The 17,452-nt window shown below is 41.4% G+C and overlaps 1 protein-coding gene across 2 annotated transcripts in view; it reads left to right on the top strand.

Annotated features, from left to right (window-relative positions):
• Positions 1-17,452, top strand: part of ARHGAP28 (Rho GTPase activating protein 28) — a 217,929-nt gene that overhangs the window by 85,365 nt on the left and 115,112 nt on the right. The window contains exon 1 of one of the 2 annotated variants that reach the window (XM_073631380.1): positions 1,500-2,318. The exons of the other annotated variant lie outside the window; for it this stretch is intronic. The gene's annotated coding sequence lies outside the window, so the exon portion shown is untranslated. Of the gene's footprint in view, positions 1-1,499; positions 2,319-17,452 lie in introns of those variants that run through there. 2 annotated transcript variants of the gene reach the window in all.

Here is a 17,452-nt window from a genome sequence, read left to right as displayed (position 1 = left end):
CTCTGTGAAGAGTCCTTGGATGGGGCACATAAATCTTTATCGATAAGAGGAAATTAGTCCAAGTGTATGACTCACAGTCTATGGGATATGGTCTGGGAAGCAACATGTTACACTGATGTATAGAATACAGATATGGGATTTTTTCCCAATCTTTCTACTAAAATTGTAAATATAAAATTAATGTTTGTCATTGAGAACCAAGATAAAATGTGTGTTTTCACTATGCACAAAAGCATATTAAATATTGTCCTTGTGTACCAAAATTAATGTAGCATTGTCAGTGAGTGCTAAAACAAATTTAGTGTTGTCACTGAGCACCAAAGAAAATTCAGTGTTGTCACTGGGCAACAAAACAAATTTAGTGTTGTCACTGGGCAACAAAACAAATTTAGTGTTGTCACTGGGCAACAAAACTAATTTAGTGTTGTCACTGGGCAACAAAACAAATTTAGTGTTGTCACTGGGCAACAAAACTAATTTAGTGTTGTCACTGGGCAACAAAAGACATTTAGTGTTGTCACTGAGCACCAGAGCAAATTTAATATTGTCACTAGGCACCACTGCAGATTTGGTGTTGTTTCTGGGCATCACTGCAAATTTTGGGTTGTCATTGGGTACTACTGAAAATTTAGTGTTCTTTCTGGGCAACCCTGCAAAAATGTGAGTTGTCACTGGGCACTGCCACAAATTTAATGTTGTTTATGGGCAATACTGCACATTTTGGCTTGTCACTGGGCACCACTGCAAAGATAGTGCTGTTTCTGAGCATCACTGCAAATTTAGTGTTGTCACTGGGCACCATTGCAAATTTAGTGTTGTCACTGGGCACCACTGCAAATTTAGTGTTGTCACTGGGCACCACTGCAAATTTAGTGTTGTCACTTGGTACCACAAGGAAATTTAGTGTTGTCACTGGGCACCACTGCAAATTTAGTGTTGTCACTGGGTACCACAAGCAAATTTAGTGTTGTCACCGGGCACCACTGCAAATTTAGTGCTGTCAATGGGCACCACTGCAAAGTTAGTGTTGATTCTGGGCACCGATGCAAATTTAGTGTTGTCACTTGGTACCACAAGCAAATTTAGTATTGTCACTTGGTACCACAAGCAAATTTAGTGTTGTCACTGGGCACTGAAGTAAATTTATTGTTGTCCCTGAGCACCAAAGCAAATTTGGTTTTGTTGCTGAGTCTTGAAGCAATTCCAGGTTTTACATTAAAGAAGTATGTTTTATAGTTTATTGCTTCATTTGTATTCAATTTACAACTCTCTGATTACATTATACTAATATACCATGAGCTGTATATCAGAAAATGATTTAAGGGATTCTCTGAGACCTGAATTCCTTTCTCAAATGTTCCTGCAAGGTAAAAAAGTTTGAGAAAAATTCTTCTAGATATGACTACTAAGGACACATTGCTTATTGTTGTGAACTTTTACTACAGGTAGCCTATAACTAGACACCACTTGTGCTGTTATTTTAATATGTGTTACGTAACATTTTAATCGATGAGTTTTAGCTGTCATAAATGCCATGCTATCTTTAATCCAATGTATTATTTCTGAGCATTGTAATTATATCGCTAGAACACACAATCATGTGATCATGATGCATTTCAGGTTCAGCCCACATGGCATTTGGATTGGTGGAGATTTAGAACATTAAATAGGTTAGTTTGCTTTGGAGTGAAGTAATTTTGTAAATGACTTTCGTGCCATGTAAACTCCCCTGAAGCTAAAAAAAAAAAAAAAGAAAAAAAAGAACCTGCTATAGCGAGTTCATTCTTTCCCTGTGTGCTGTCAGTACAGCATTGCTGATTGTTTTCTCCAAAACTCAACTCAGCAAGTGCAAGCTAGGATACAGCTTACTTTGTTTAGAATCCCTTTGTTCCACTTTCTGGGACCGAAGCTACATGGATGTCTCTTTCTGATTCAGAAAAAATGGGCTCTTAATTAGGCTTTAATCCGGCTTCTTACTAAACAGATGAAAGGCTTAGCTCTGCTACAAACAGGAAAACACTACAAACATTTGTTCTGCGCCTGGAACTCCATAAATAGTAACAGAGCACGTTGTGTATTGTTCTACGTAGTGTGTAGTTCAGCTTCTCATTGTTTTGGTGTGCTGGGAGTCCCCCATCTGTGGACCTTCCACTCCCTCTATCAGTTCCTCTGGATTTCTCCGCTGATAATTCTATCTTGACTATTTTATCATCAGGAAGGCAAAAGGACACCATTAAAAGGACTTATTTATAGAAACTTCAAGCTCCCCTTTTCCCATTACTGAGTTGAATGTTTTGGTAACAGTTGAACATGTGAAGGTACGTACTTCAGAAAATCATTTTCCATTTGTTATACTCTGTTCACATTGTCCTTTGCTGCCTTTACATTATCACTCAAGGACTACTGTACTGTAATTACTAGCCTCAAAAAAGCAACGAAAACCGCAAACAGGTTAGGGATCAAATAATATGTGTTTTGTTAAATTATTATAAAATTAAAAATAAATAATTTGAAAGTTTTTAGAACAGTCTTTATTATGTACATTATTATTATTATTATTATTACTATTATTATTATGTTACCTTATGTAACATCACTTGCATATTTCTTCTTTATGTTTTTCATTAGGTAAATGAGATTTCTGTTTACATTACAATCAAAGGATAGCTACGCTTTAAAAAGTTGTCCTTTAAGGATAAGGCAAGTTTCCGCCAAGGTTTCCTTATTCTTTTGCCCCTCTCTATGTACAGTAGGTTCAGCCCACCCTCTCTCCACCAAATCAGTATAATTACCTAGATCTTGTTCCAAAGGCCCACAACATTTTTTACATCACTCCATCAGCTTCTTGTTCTGACAGTGCAGTTTGACCCTTTTAGATTTCTATAGGGCTGGTAGGTAGGCACTAGTAGGCAAATCAACTCCTGTCTGTCTACTAGCCAAATAAAAGCCTATGGGACTGAAATGCACAGGCACAGAAGTTAGTTAAAAAAAAGGCAAGGGAGGGATGTAAACAGTGTTGTGGGCATTGGAGTGAGATCTAGGTAAGAATAGTGGTTTGGGGGAGAGGTTGGCCTAAACCTATTTAGGGGTATGCAAAAGTATCAGAAAATATAGAGGGAAAGTTTTCATAGTCTTAAAGTAGAAGTCCAGCCTGAGCTCATTCGGCTGGGCTTCTCCTATGGGTCACAGGAGTGCAATTTGTTTTGCACTTCTGTGACCCGTTTTCAGTAGAGAGCGGTCTGAAGTCCCTTGCCTGCTGACATCACCAAGTTCAGTCCAGGCACCGCGTCATCCCGGCTTCAGAAGTCTGGACCCGCCAAGTGCCTGGACTGATGGCCATCTCAGCCTCTCAGCATGCTGCTGAGACAGCCGATCCCCACCCCTCCACAGCTCAGCGCTCTAATGAGCGTGGAATAGCAGAGCAGGAGAGCTACTAATTGACAGAAAGCAGCTCTCCACTCAGGGAGCCAAGAGAACCGAGCCATCGGCAGAGTTCGATGGCTCGCTTCTCAGTGAAGAGGCGCAGGGAGACAGATGCAGCATCTGACCAATGCCACATCCTCCTAGGTAAGTATGATTATGGGATTAAAAAAAAATCCCATACTTCTCTTTTAACTCCCCAGCTTCCTCTGGGTGTGGGGTCTTTGGCTGCCCTGATTGGCTGCTGCGGGGTGATGTAACTCCTGTACATGCGCATTGCGGTTCCTTCATTTCACAAGTTATGCACAGGTCAGTGTTACATTCTAAAGAAGTTTGCAAACAAGCAGGTATATTTGTTTTATTGCAGAAGAGACACACCATATATCTTCTACAATAAAGTGCTTGCCAGCTCACAATTTTTTACTTTTTACTTTAGTTCAAATAGTCTTTAAATAGTCATACATTTTGATTTACAGTCATTTGATCATATTTTTTCATGGATCAGTCATTTAGATTTCTTTGCCCCATACAGTACTAATTTGATGCAGTATTTCATGTAATCTTCAAACATATTGTGAGCTTAATATGTACTATGTTGTAAAGAGAGTTTTTATTCAGCTTGTTTAACCACTTGTCTACTGGGCACTTTTAACCCCTTCCTGACCAGACCAATTTTAAGCTTTCAGCGCTGTCGCATTTTGAATGACAATTGCGCGGTCATGAAACACTGTACCCAAGCAAAATTGTTATAATTTTTTTTTACACAAATAGAGTTTTCTTTTGGTAGTACTTAATCACCTCAGGGTTTTTTATTTTCTGCTAAATCACCAAAAAAAAAAAAAAAAAAAACGATAATTAAAAAAAAAACAAAAAACATTTTTATAGTTGGTTATAAAATTTTGCAAACTGGTAATTTTTCTCCTTCACTGATTTGCGCTGAGGAGGCTGCACTGATGGGCACTGACACTGGTGCACACTGATGAGGAGGCACTGGTGGGCACTGATGAGGCTGCACTGATAGGTGGCACTGATGGGCACTGATAGGTGGCACTGATGGGCACTGGTAGGCGGCACTGATAGGTGACACTGATGAGGAGGCACTGATCGGCACTTATTGGCAGCCCTGGTGGGCACTTATTGGCAGTACTGATGGGCACTTATTGGCAGCACTAGTGGGCACATATTGGCAGCACTGGTGGGCACTGATTGGCAGCACTGGTGGGCACACATTGGCAGCACTGGTGGGCACTGATTGGCAGCACTGGTGGGCACATATTGGCAGCACTGGTGGGCACTGATTGGCAGCACTGGTGGGCCCACATTGGCAGCACTGGTGGGCACACATTGGCAGCACTGGTGGGCACACATTGACAGCACTGGTGGGCACTGTTGGGACTGCATTTATAATCAGGACACTGATAATCAGTACATGTCCCTTTTAGAGAAGCCGGTTATCGGCTCTCTTCTCCTCTCATGCTGTCAGCATGAGGAAAAGAGTGCCCATTACTGGCTTCTATTTACATCCATGATTGAACACAGCTGATCACATGGTAAAGAGACACTCTTTACCTCAATCTGTGATCAGCAGTATCCTCCAGACACTGTGATCACAGAGCGCACCGCCTGCGCCCCGCAGCATTCGCGATCACGGGAGGCGGTCATACAACGACCTCCCAGAACTAGCCGACCACGCTGTAGCCGTCATTCGGCTATAGCATTGTCAGCAAGTGGTTAAACCACCAATGAGAAATTGGATTTTAATGTAGAACTATAGGCAAAACTTTGCTTTTTTTTTTTTTTTTATTTTGGATAGAGCAAAGGAGGTGTATAACCCCTGTCAGATTTTTTTTCGCCATCTGTGTCCCATTACAAAGATTTCCCTTCACTTCCTGTCCCATAACTAAACAGAAAGTGAGAGAAATCCCCGAAAATTAAGGGAATTCCTCAAAGAGCCCCAGGTCACCAGAACTAGTGTGCCCATTGGAAGATTTCCCCTCGATTTCTTTTCTGGGGACAACCCAAAATCTGGGATTTTCTTTTACTTTCAATGATAATGGTAAACAGGACAAATAGAGAGAGCGACTCTCCTTAACGGGAGCACAGACAGTAATAAAAACTGACAAGCGATCTAATCCATGTCCAGTCTATCCAAAACTAAAAAAATACGTTTTGCCTTTAGTTATACTTTAACCACTTCAATACAGGGCACTTTCTCCCCTTCCTGCCCAAGCAAATTTTCAGCTTTCAATGCTGTCACTGTTTAAAAGACAATTACGCAGTCATGCTACGATGTACCCAAACAACATTTTTATCATTTTCTTCCCACAAATAGAGCTTTCTTTTGGTGATATTTGATCACCTCTGCGGTTTTTATTTTTTGCTAAACAAATAAAAAAAGACAGAAAATTAAAAAAAAAAAAAGTTTTTCTTCGTTTTTGTTATAAAATGTTGTAAATAAGTACGTTTTCTCCTTCACTGATGGGCACTGATGAGGCTGCACTGCCGGGCACTAATAAGGTGGCACTGATGAGCACGGATGAGGTGGCACTGATGGGCACTGATGATGGGCACTGATATGTGACACTGATGGGCATTGATAGGTGGCACTGACATGCAGCAATGATGGGCACTCATAGGCGGCACAAATGGGCACTCATAGGCGGCACAAATGGGCACTCATAGGTGGCACAGATGGGCACTCATAAGCGGCACAGATGGGCACTAAAAGATGGCACTGATGGGTACCTATGGGTGGCACTGATGGGCATTGATAGGCAGCACTGATGGGCACTGATAGGTGGGCACTGATGGGCATGGATGGGCACTGATAGGTGGCACTAAGTGAATAATGGCCAGGCTACTTACATTTTCAAAAGAAGAGATCAGAATCTCATTGTATCGGTTTTCTTAAACCACTTGCCTACTGGGCACTTTTACCCCCTTCCTGCCCAGGCCAAATTTCACCTTTTAGCGCTGTCACACTTTGAATGACAATTGCGTGGCCATGCTACACTGTACCCAAATTAATTTTTTTATCATTTCTTTTCACACAAATATAGCTTTCGTTTGGTGCTATTTAATCACCACTGGGTGTTTTTACTTTTTACTAGATAAACAAAAAAACTAAAAATTTTGAAAAAAAAAAAGTTTTTCATAGTTTGTTATACAGGTAATTTTTCTCCTTCACTGATGTGCACTGTTGAGGCTGCACTAATGGGCTCTGATAGGCTGCACTGATGGGCACTGATGAGGAGGCACTGATAGGTGGCACTGATGGGCGGTGCTGAAGAGCACTGATAGGCGGTACTGATAGGCACTGATAGATGGCACTGATGGGCACTGGTAGGCAGCACTGATGGGCACGGATAGGCAGCACTAATGAGGAGGCACTGCTGGGCACCGATTGGCAGCACTGGTGGGCACTGATTGGCAGCACTGGTGAGAACTGTTGGGACTGCACTGATAATCATATGTTTTGGTAAACAGGTAAATTGATAGGTTTAGTCCTACTTTAATACTCCTGTATGTCTCCTGACTGGTGAACAGCTGCATGCTGTCATTGTTTTTTGGGGAGAATTTTAATTAAAAGTTGTTTTATAATTAGCTATGGAAAATTCCTTCCTTTTATAAAGAAAATGTTATGTTTAATAGTTTGCATTTCCTTAATTTTGAAGTATGCTACCTAACCTCTCTTCCTCTTTCACTGGGTATCTATGATTTCAGTGGAATCTTTGGTGGATTTTCTGTTTTATTTTTTTAGTGAGATGAAAACAGCAGTAGTAACGGGACTAGGAAACTGTTCATAACAATAGAACTCTTATATCAGTTTTTATATTTGATTACTTAAAGAGACCCTGCCACCAAACCATGCGTTTTAACAAATATCTTACAATAATATATGTACCTTTTATGTATTAAGGATGTGTTTTTTGTAATTTAATAAATTATTATTATTATAATACAGGATTTATGTAGCACCAACAGTTAGCACAACTGTTTACAAAATAAAGGGAGAAAGAACACTTACAACACAATACCATACAAGAGGGTTAGGAGGGTCAAGGGAGGTGTGACCCCATGTGGGAAAACATGGCCTTCTCTGTTTGAACTAGGCCATAAGGAGATGTACGAATAAAAGTGATGGTACAGAGACAATAAATAAAAGAAAAAAAGAGAAGCTACCTTGCATTGCCTAAAAGTAAACATCCTTGTATAAATATTATATCTTTAGCCTGAAAGTAATGGCCGGCCGAGTTTTTCAAACCATATAGGGTTATCCCTCCGTGAGTGGGGGTGTGGGAAGCTGTCCCCACTGGAAGAACACAGTGATTACTGCTAGCGGCTATAAAAGCAATAATCACATGTACAATCAGACAGGCTGGTTTTACCCAAGTTGATTGATCAACTTGGGTGCATTCAGCCTGCCCATACATGGGTCGAATCTTGGCTGGTTCCTGCTGAACCGGCCGAGATTCGAACCATCTATGGCCAGCTTAACTTACACTGAACTAGTGTGGTCAGGTAAATGTCCGGTGTTTATGTTTATCAAACAGAGGATGGTTACCGTTTCTAGTTGATATCTAGACAAATTACACCTTCATTAGATCAATTGGTACTGATAAAAAATATCAAAATACATAAATATAAATATGTATCATAACGGATGAAATAAAAAATACTGTTTTGTTTTTTGTTTTTCTTTGTAGTTTTTTGAAAAAGTGATTTTTCTCCACGTTCACTAAGCTAAGAAAATCAACCCCCAAAGCCTTATTAGACCCTGCATGAGATCTCCTGAATAAATCATGCAAAAAAAAAAAAAAAAGCTAACACCCATCTAAGCCCTCGTTCACACCATATATGCATAAAAACAAATTGAAAAAACTTGCAAATTTGACTTGCATAAAATATTTTGGGCTTGTTTGCACTACGTGTGTAGATGTGTGTTTTTCTAACATCGGTCTCGGCAAGGTCACAAAAAAAACAAAACAGTTTTCTATGTGCCCTGTTCACACCATAATGCTGGTGTCATATGAGTTTTTGTTTTTTGTTTTTGCCAGGAATATGCATTATAAAGGTTCTGCAAGGGCACAAAGATATGTATTGTTTATTATGTGCACTGTTTACACCACAATGTTGATGTTGTGAGTTTGTTTTTTCTTTGCAGGAAACTGTATACATGTTGAGTATTTCTATGCAGAAAAATATGCACATGATACCAGAGTTGTGGTGTGAACAGGGCACATAGAGAACAATTGCTTTCTTTATGCCCTTCCAGAGACAGGTGCAGAAAGCTATGGGGGAGATTTACTAAAACTGGTGCAGCTGTGCATGGTAGCCAATCAGCTTCTAGCTTAAACCTGTTCAATTAAGCTTTGGCAATAAAACCTGAAAGCTGATTGGTTTCTATGCAGAGCTGCACCGGATTTTGCACTCTGCCGTTTTAGTAAATACCCCCCTATGCCTCTGCACATGGTGTGAAAGAGGCCTACACTTACATATGTTGAGGTTTGCACTGTCCTGTCAAATAAAACAGCATTTCCCTAACTTGGTTACAACAATGTAAACAACTTTTTGAGATGAGAACAAGGGACACCTATTAGCAAAAATATGGGGTCTGTCAATCTATCTTTAGAAAACAATGTGACATGACATGCATAAACTACATTATGTGTGTATTTGTTTAGATAACTAAAACAACAGTGAAAAAAAATTAATTTATTGCGCCGTGTGCAGCGCTCCCATGGCTGGAACTTCTCAATGCATACTTTGTTGCGTGATAAAGGACTCTTTTGTTTTCATTGTTAGCAATATATATGTATTCATAAGCAGCTTGTTGTCTGACAAGTCTATTCTTAGCACATGACCCAAGTGTCACTTGTGTGTTTATACCGTTCTTCCTGATTGTTGGCATTTTTACCATTCATTCATCAATACCTGTCAGGTTTGAAAACTTCTCATTTATAAAACTTGCATTTCATAGATTCTTCTTTGTCTATATAGAGTGTGCATTTTATGTATATCTTAATCTGGTGTTGTACAGTGTTTGTTTAGGTTGTTAGCTTTATAAAAGGCATATACTGTAAATACAGCCAAATCCGATGAGCTCTGTTGCAATCAAAATCTAAAACAGGGCTTCAAGAAAAACTTCACCATTTTTTAGATTCTTTTCAGGGCCTTTCCAATGGAAAGTATAACTTGACCTTTCTCTCACTATTCTCCTGAGCAGGAGTCTCCAAACTTCCTGAACAAAGGGCCAGTTTACTTACATTGAGGTTCTAGAGTGGCTAGTGGGATTAGAAAACACCCTGGTGTCAGTGAAAGTAAACAGTGCCCCATCATTGGTTTAAGTAGAAGGAATAGTGCCCTATTGTTGGTATCAGTGGGAGGAATGGTGCCCCATTGTTGGTATTCAAGGTAAGAATGGTGCCCCATCGTAGGTATCTATGGGAAGAACGGTGCCCCATCATTAGTGTCGGTCTGTGGGAGGAATGGTGCCCCATCATTAGGGTCAGTGGATGGCATAATGCCCCAAGGGCCAGTTAAATGCAAGCAAAGGGCCACATCCAGCACATGGACCACAGTTTGGAGACCCCTGCTCTAGAGCAGGGTTCCTCTACCAGGGTTCCTCCGGAGGTTGCTAGGGGTTCCTTGAGCAATGAGCAAGTTCTGACTCTCAGATAAGTTTCTATTGACACCATTGATCTTTTTATCTGTCCATAAGGGGGTAATTCTTCCCATTGACCACAAGTGCAAGGAACATTCTTCCTACTGACTCTCACACTAATGCATCATGAGTTCCCTGAGACCAAAAAGCTATTTCAAGTGTTTCTCTGTGTTGAAAAGGTTGAGAAAGGCTACTCCAGAGCCTCTCTGTTGGTCTTTTGATGAGATGGGCAGTCTCTTGACCAGAAGAGAAGCTCAGGGGTGGGAAGGAACCTTTAAAGGAAAAACTGAGACTTTCTTTTAAACTTAGCTGCCTATATCGCTCGATTATTTAAATTTTCAGTTTTCACTTTAGGGCTCAATCACATTAATCTGCACAAAAAAACTATCTGTTATCCCTTGTGGGCTGGTACCTGTTTGGTTTGGGCAGTGGGGGCAGTGCTTTGCATTCTTACAATGCATGTTCACCTTTTTTTTTAAACTTTATTGAAATGTCAAGTGACTTTTCATTCATCTCTGTACATCACAACACAAACAGATGGAGACTTCAGGAGAGCTGCAGTGCAGAAATAGGCAGACATGTTGAATTTTTTTTTGCTCTTTGCCACTCCGTTGTGGACAGGGCACAGAGGAAACTGTGTGCCTTTACAAAGACCTGCAGAAAAATGCAGACCACCACTTATAATATGCATGAGCCCTTAACCCTTTGGCGCTGACACCTTCCTTTTAAAGGGGTTTTAGATGCTGGGAAGCGGGGTTTATGATCATGTGACCACCATGTTGGCATTTTTACCATTCATTCATCAATACCTGTCAGGTTTGAAAACTTCTCATTTATAAAACTTGCATTTCATAGATTCTTCTTTGTCTATATAGAATGTGCATTTTATGTATATCTTAATCTGGTGTTGTACAGTGTTTGTTTAGGTTGTTAGCTTTATAAAAGGCATATACTGTAAATACAGCCAAATCCGATGAGCTCTGTTGCAATCAAAATCTAAAACAACAGGGCTTCAAGAAAAACTTCACCATTTTTTAGATTCTTTTCAGGGCCTTTCCAGTGGAAAGTATAACTTGACCTTTCTCTCACTATTCTGTAGAGCAGGAGTCTCCAAACTTCCTGAACAAAGAGCCAGTTTACATACATTGAAGTTCTACCATCATGATTGGCTGTCACGGTGATCACATGATCAGAAAGCTCCTGATCACATGCAGCGATTGGGAGCTTCCTGTTAGCCGCTGGTAACTTTGCTGGGAGCGTGCAGGGTGCGCGCTCTCGGCACAGTTGTTTTTGCAATATTGCACGCAAATATGCGGCGGCTCGGCGACAAGGCCCACCCACCGAGGGGCCGCATATTTGCGTGCTATCGGCACCAAGATAAGTTCTTCATTTTGTCAGCAGAAGATAAATTTCCTAGATCCGTGACAGGTGACAACTGCTTGAATGCGTTGTTTCCAAGGATACTTCAGTATAGACAACACAAATAAAAATATGCATCAACAAACATTCACATATGTTTTTCATGCTTTGGAATGCTTACATATTTGAGACTACAGTCAAACTGAAGCTTTGCATAGTTTGATTATTTTTTTTTTTAAACCCATACAGTGCTTATCATTTTGGCATATAGATTTGAGCAAATCAGTAGTCAATGAGAAATATTTTACTGTCGTTTCTATGCATTCCTGAAAGTACAGTACTAACAATACAATATTTATTTATTACAGGTACTTATATAGCGCTGTCAATTTATACAGCGCTTTACAGATATATTGTACATTCACATTAGTCCCTGCCCTCAAGGAGCTTATAATCTAAGGCCCCTAACATACACATACTAGTGTCAATTTAGACAGGAGCTCATTAGCCTACGAGCATGTCTTTGGAGTGTGGGAGGAAATCGGAGTCCCCGGAGGAAACCCACACAGGCACAGGGAGGAAATGCAAACACCAGGCAGGTATTGCCATATACAATATCTGTTAACAAGCCTACGCTTCTTGTTGACATGAGGTGGTTATTGCATGATCCCACTGATTTTCAGCCGTATCAGGCAATAATTGCTGTTGTCAAACTAATGTGTGAAGTTTGCTAGTATCAGAAGCCTAATACTTTTTCTATATTTAAAATAATGTTATAATTTGGACAGTGTCTTAGGGTACAACATAAATGCAAGTTAAATGTATGTTTTATTTTTAAAAAGTAACAATTTATTTTGTTCTGTGATGGAGATACCATATCTGCTATAATACATATTTTTGTGAGTAATGCAATCCATATCAAATCCTTATCACTACAATAAATCAGAACAGGATGTATAGAAGGTATCAAATCCCAAATTCCTGACTTATTTCCTGGATTAACATCCAGCTCTTCAGAGGAACATTAGGAAATTATACCAATCTCAGTCCAAGTCACAGATGTCCTCTTTCATATTGATGTAACTAGTCTACTTCAGCGTTTCTCAACCCTTTTTTTCAGACGTGTGCCCTTTAAAAGTATGCAAAATCTCAAGGCACTTCATCATAAAAATTAAATACTACTAATGGGAAAGCTAAGCCTGGAATGATGCACACAACTGCCTTGATTAAATTAAAGCAGTGTTCCAGCCTGGGGAAAAAAAATTACAATTCAGCAGCTACAAATACTGTAGCTGCTGACTTTTAATATTAGGACATTTACCTGTCCAGGGATTCCATGATGTCGGCACCCCAAGTCAATCGGTTCATTGGCTTCAGGTGCAGGCACTGGCATTGCAAGTAAGGAAAACCGTCAGTGAAGCCTTCAGTCTTCACTGCTGGTTCTCTACTGTGCATGCGTGAGTCGCTCTGCGCTTCTGGGGCCAGATGGCAATGGGGGAAAGAGGAGGGCCGCGTAAGTGACTTACCTCGCTGCTGCGACATGGGACGGAAGTCCCGAAGACAACATGCAAAAAGGTACCAAAAAGAAAAAAATATATCCAAAAACGAGGGGGGGGAGGCGTTCAATTGCTTGAGACTGAGTTCTCATTTGCCTGGAACTCCGCTTTAACTTTACATCAGAAGCCCCCCATTACATCAAAGGACCTCCATCAGATCAGAGGCCCACTACCATTTTAGAGGTCTCCTCTTTACATCAGAGTCCCCCCACCAGAAGACCCTCATCAACCACTTCAACCCCTTACGTCCTCGGGTTAGAGTAGTTATACCAGGCTGATGCCTGCACCTGTAGACCTCATCCTGGCATCAACATTTTTAGCTGGCGATGGGCTTTCATGTAGAAGTGATCTGAAATAAAGATAAAGAGGACCTGTCATGGCCCAGATACATTTGGAATTTTACATGATATCTATTATGCTTGTACTCACTCCATATATCTAGCCTGTAGCCTTTGGAGGTCGTATAACTGCACCAGTAATTTCAATGCTTTCACTGTTCTCCCGTGAATGCTTTAAATTATTATATGTGTAACTGGCGAGACTGGAGGGTTACAAAACCTTTTGATACATAATTGAATACTGTAATTAGAATTATGGTGGTGTCTGTGTTAAATCCACATTCACGGAAGATGAGAGGTGTGGTTGTGTTTGCAATAAACAAACCTTGATGGTTAGTATTCATATTACTTTGAAGACAAAGAAAAAGAGCAGTAGATCTGGTTAGTCAATGTACCTTTCCACTTCAAGGTCAGTCTATTATATACAGATCACTTTTCACTCTTAAAGTAAACCTATCATAATATTATATCACACAAAATAACACTGATACTTATATAGCAGTTACCCTTGGGTGTTTGCTTCTACCTCCTGCTAAACTGGTTACCTGGTTTATAGTTTATTTTTTTTAGTAGGTAATACCTTTTGGGTATATTTGTATAGTTAGTGATTTTTTTATTTTTTTATTTCTGATAAAGCAAAATGCATTTATAACTATAAAAGTTTTACTGAGTTAACTTATAAAAAGAAAATATTTTACATTTAACTGTTCTCTTTCCCCTTTATGTGACCTTTCTTTTTTTCAGCCCACAAGAAAAACAAACAGAACAAACAGCAAGTAGGATTCCACTGCCATTTTTATTTCCTCTGGTTTTTTTCTCACTTGACTCTAGTTTACAGTGCATATGCATATTTCATTTTCTTGTTTCCCAAACACAGCCTAGAGGTATGGGTGAGTGAGGAGATGTAAAAAAATAAATATAAAAAATAGTAATGGGGTCCTACTGGTTTGTAAGCAGGTGCAGTTAGTCTGCTGCTAGGTGGCTCTGTCCTGGAATAGTGTGTGATGACAGAGAATAGTGTAATCAGGTGCTAGGTTCCTTATCTTTAGAGCCCCCCTGTACTCCCTTTTATTTCACAGTTGCTTATTGTCTATATTGTAATATTTTTTTTCTGTAAATATTTTCTTGCGCTGTTTTTTCTTTCCTTTTCATTAAAACAGATTTAAAAACCATTATGCTGAATCTCTGAATGCTTTAAAAAGAACTTTGCCTCTGTGGGAACCACTGTAGTATAAACTCTGTTACAGTCCTGTCTGTACATGGCAGCAAAAGATACAGAGATTTTCTTTATAGGTCAGAATTGTAACAACAGATCCTGTGAATGGTGTGTATTAACCTTAAAACACGTGGTGGTGGGCACTGTGCATGTGTATTTGTATACAGGGTTAATTAAGTAGTTAAAAGGGTTGTAAACCCTCGTGTTCATGCTATGCATTAAGGTGAAAAAACTTCTGACACTGACCAGCCCCCCAGCCCCCCCATTTTACTCACCTGAGCCCGTTCGTTCCCACGCCGGACACGCGTACCCTCTCTGGCCGGGGTCTCGGCTCTTGATTGGATAGATCGATAGCAGCGAACGCTTCTCCTAGGTCAGTGATGATGAACCTATGGCACACATGCCACAGCTGGTGCGCAGAGCCCTCTTTGTGGGCACGCCAGCTATTCTGGGAAGCCGCCGCCGCCACCACTGTCTGCACTTTCTAATTCTCCCTTCCCCCCCGCATGGCGAAGCTGCGGGAATGAGAAGTGCAGGGGCGATGTGACAAGGGGAGAAGCGAGCGTGGGCTGTGAGTGTATTTACCACGCTCGCTTCTCCCCTTGTCACAGCGCCCCTGCACTTCTCACTCCCGCAGCTTCGCCGTGCGGGGGGAAGAGAGGATCAGAGTTCGCCGCCTGCTCTGATTCCTCCTGCCTCCCCATTGGCTGCAGCCAGGGACCAACGAGGAGCCAGGAGAAGTGCACCATGGGACATATGTAGTCCCGGAGGACTATGGGTCCATTTAAATGTCCAGCCCAGCATCGCCACCCAGAGAGAGAGAGGAGTCGTTGCTGCAAGGGAGAGAGACTGGAGCAGCACGCTGTGAGCCAGGGGACAGAGCGGTTGTGAGGATACCTCCCCACGCAGTGTCAGTTTCGGGTGTCACCACAGGCAACTAAGTGAGAGGACATCTGTTCGGAGGAAGCGTTGTTGCTATGTTGCTTTGGTGAGATGCCCTTACAGGCATTATCTGTGGCTGTTACTAATTGCAGTGTTGGCATTTTGAAAAAAATAAGTTGGTTTTGTGTCGCAGTTCGGACACTCAGGCCTAAAAAGGTTCGCCATCACTGTCCTAGGGGGTTTTTCAATGCGGGGGACCATTGGGGGACCCCAGAAGTCGAGGATCGGGGCCACTCTGTGCAAAACGAACTGCACGGTGGAAGTAAGTATGATATGTTTGTTACAGGGGGTCCCCGGGTTACAAACAAGATAGGGACTTTAGGTTTGTTCTTAAGTTGAATCTGTTTGTAAGTCGGAACAGGTACATTTTTTAAGTGTAGCTCCAGCCAAAAAATATATTTTTAAGTTTTGTAGATAGCATAGGGAAGGGTTATCACCCCTGTAACATTTGTTTTTCTGTCTGTGCCCCTGTTCAGAAGATTTCACCTCACTTTCTGTCCCAATGACAATTGGATTTTGAAAATTTGGGGTTATTAGGGAAATAAGGATAGGTGATAAAGCATCAGTGGAGACACCTTTTTCCCATATTAACTCTTACAGGAGTGAATTTCCCTTCCTAGGCGTAGATTTCCTCTCACTTCCTGTTGTCTCCTGCCGTTTGTAAGTAGGAGTCGTTTGTAAGTCGGATGTTTGTAAGTAGGGGACCCCCTGTATTTTTAAAAAAAAGGGTTTACAACCCCTTTAACCTTCTTCAGGTGCTGACAGGGTGTCTGTGAATATTTTAGCCCTGCAATATTTTAGCCCTACACTGAATTGTTATTTAAAGTGGTTGTTAAGCCACTATAGTATATGCATGCCATCCCCTCTGTTAAATAACATTATGTGTCCCTGTGCCTGTGCTGTATAAAAAAAATGCAGGTTATACCTTATATCAGAGCATCTCCAGGTGCTCAAGTGGCTCCTCGGCTCTCTCCTCTCTGACAGCTATAGCGGGAGCGGCCGAGATTTCCTTGCTGATGTCAACCAGGGAGGAGGGGAGGAGAGAGAAGAGAGAGCCGAGGAGTCACGTGAGTGCTGGGAGGTGCGCTGATATACTGTAGGTAGAAATCAACATCTTTTTTTATACAGCACAGACACAGGGACACATCATGTTATTTAACAGAGGGGGTGGCATGCTTAAACTACAGATATAGCAGTAGGAGGGGAGGATCGTGGAGTGAACGGTGCTAACAGACAGGGATGGGAGGGGGGAGAGGACACAGGAGAGCAGAGATGAGAGCTGCGGATGAGGAAGGCACGTAAACTGACCACGGTCGCAGGGCTCAGCAGCCATGATAAACCGTTGTCAGTTTACAGAGGGGAGAGTATAGCCAGGCAGGATCAGCCAGGTATTTCAGGTGATGGGATGGGGGGCAAATTACACAGCTCAAGCACTGTGCTGTTATTCATGCTTTAAGGGAACAGGATCCTTTTTTTTTTGTAACAAACACTTTAAGCATATAGTGAGTTACAGGCTGCTCAGGATGGGAAGGGGTTAACTGTGTCTAGACAAATTTCCCGGGTTTTCTGAGTCCCCTACTGCAAGCCACATAATTACCAGGGGAGGGCTCAGAGCTCTCTCTCTTCCACATGGGATTTACAGAGGAAGAACTGCTACACCATGTAAGCCTGCTGGAGCACGTACCCCTCCTAACCCCCTTCTGGGTCACCCTGCTGGGATTCTCCTTGGACCTAGGAACCTACTGGATCTCTGGACTTTGCTTCCCTGGAAGCCTGCATTAGTTAGTTAGGGCTGGACTCTGTTTCATGTGTGCTGTTGAGCTGTGTTGCTCTATCTTCAGTAAAGCTGTTAACTGCCTGGTCTGGAGTTATTCAAGAGGTGCATGGCGGTACATGGTGTTTCAGGGAAACAGGTCCTGTAAAACACGCATGGAGTATGAAGCAAGGCCACTACGAA

Source organism: Aquarana catesbeiana, linkage group LG05, assembly GCF_042186555.1.
Source record: "Aquarana catesbeiana isolate 2022-GZ linkage group LG05, ASM4218655v1, whole genome shotgun sequence".
Lineage (NCBI taxonomy): Eukaryota > Metazoa > Chordata > Amphibia > Anura > Ranidae > Aquarana > Aquarana catesbeiana.
Note: the sequence above shows the minus strand (reverse complement) of the source record. Positions and strands in the feature narration are given on the sequence as shown.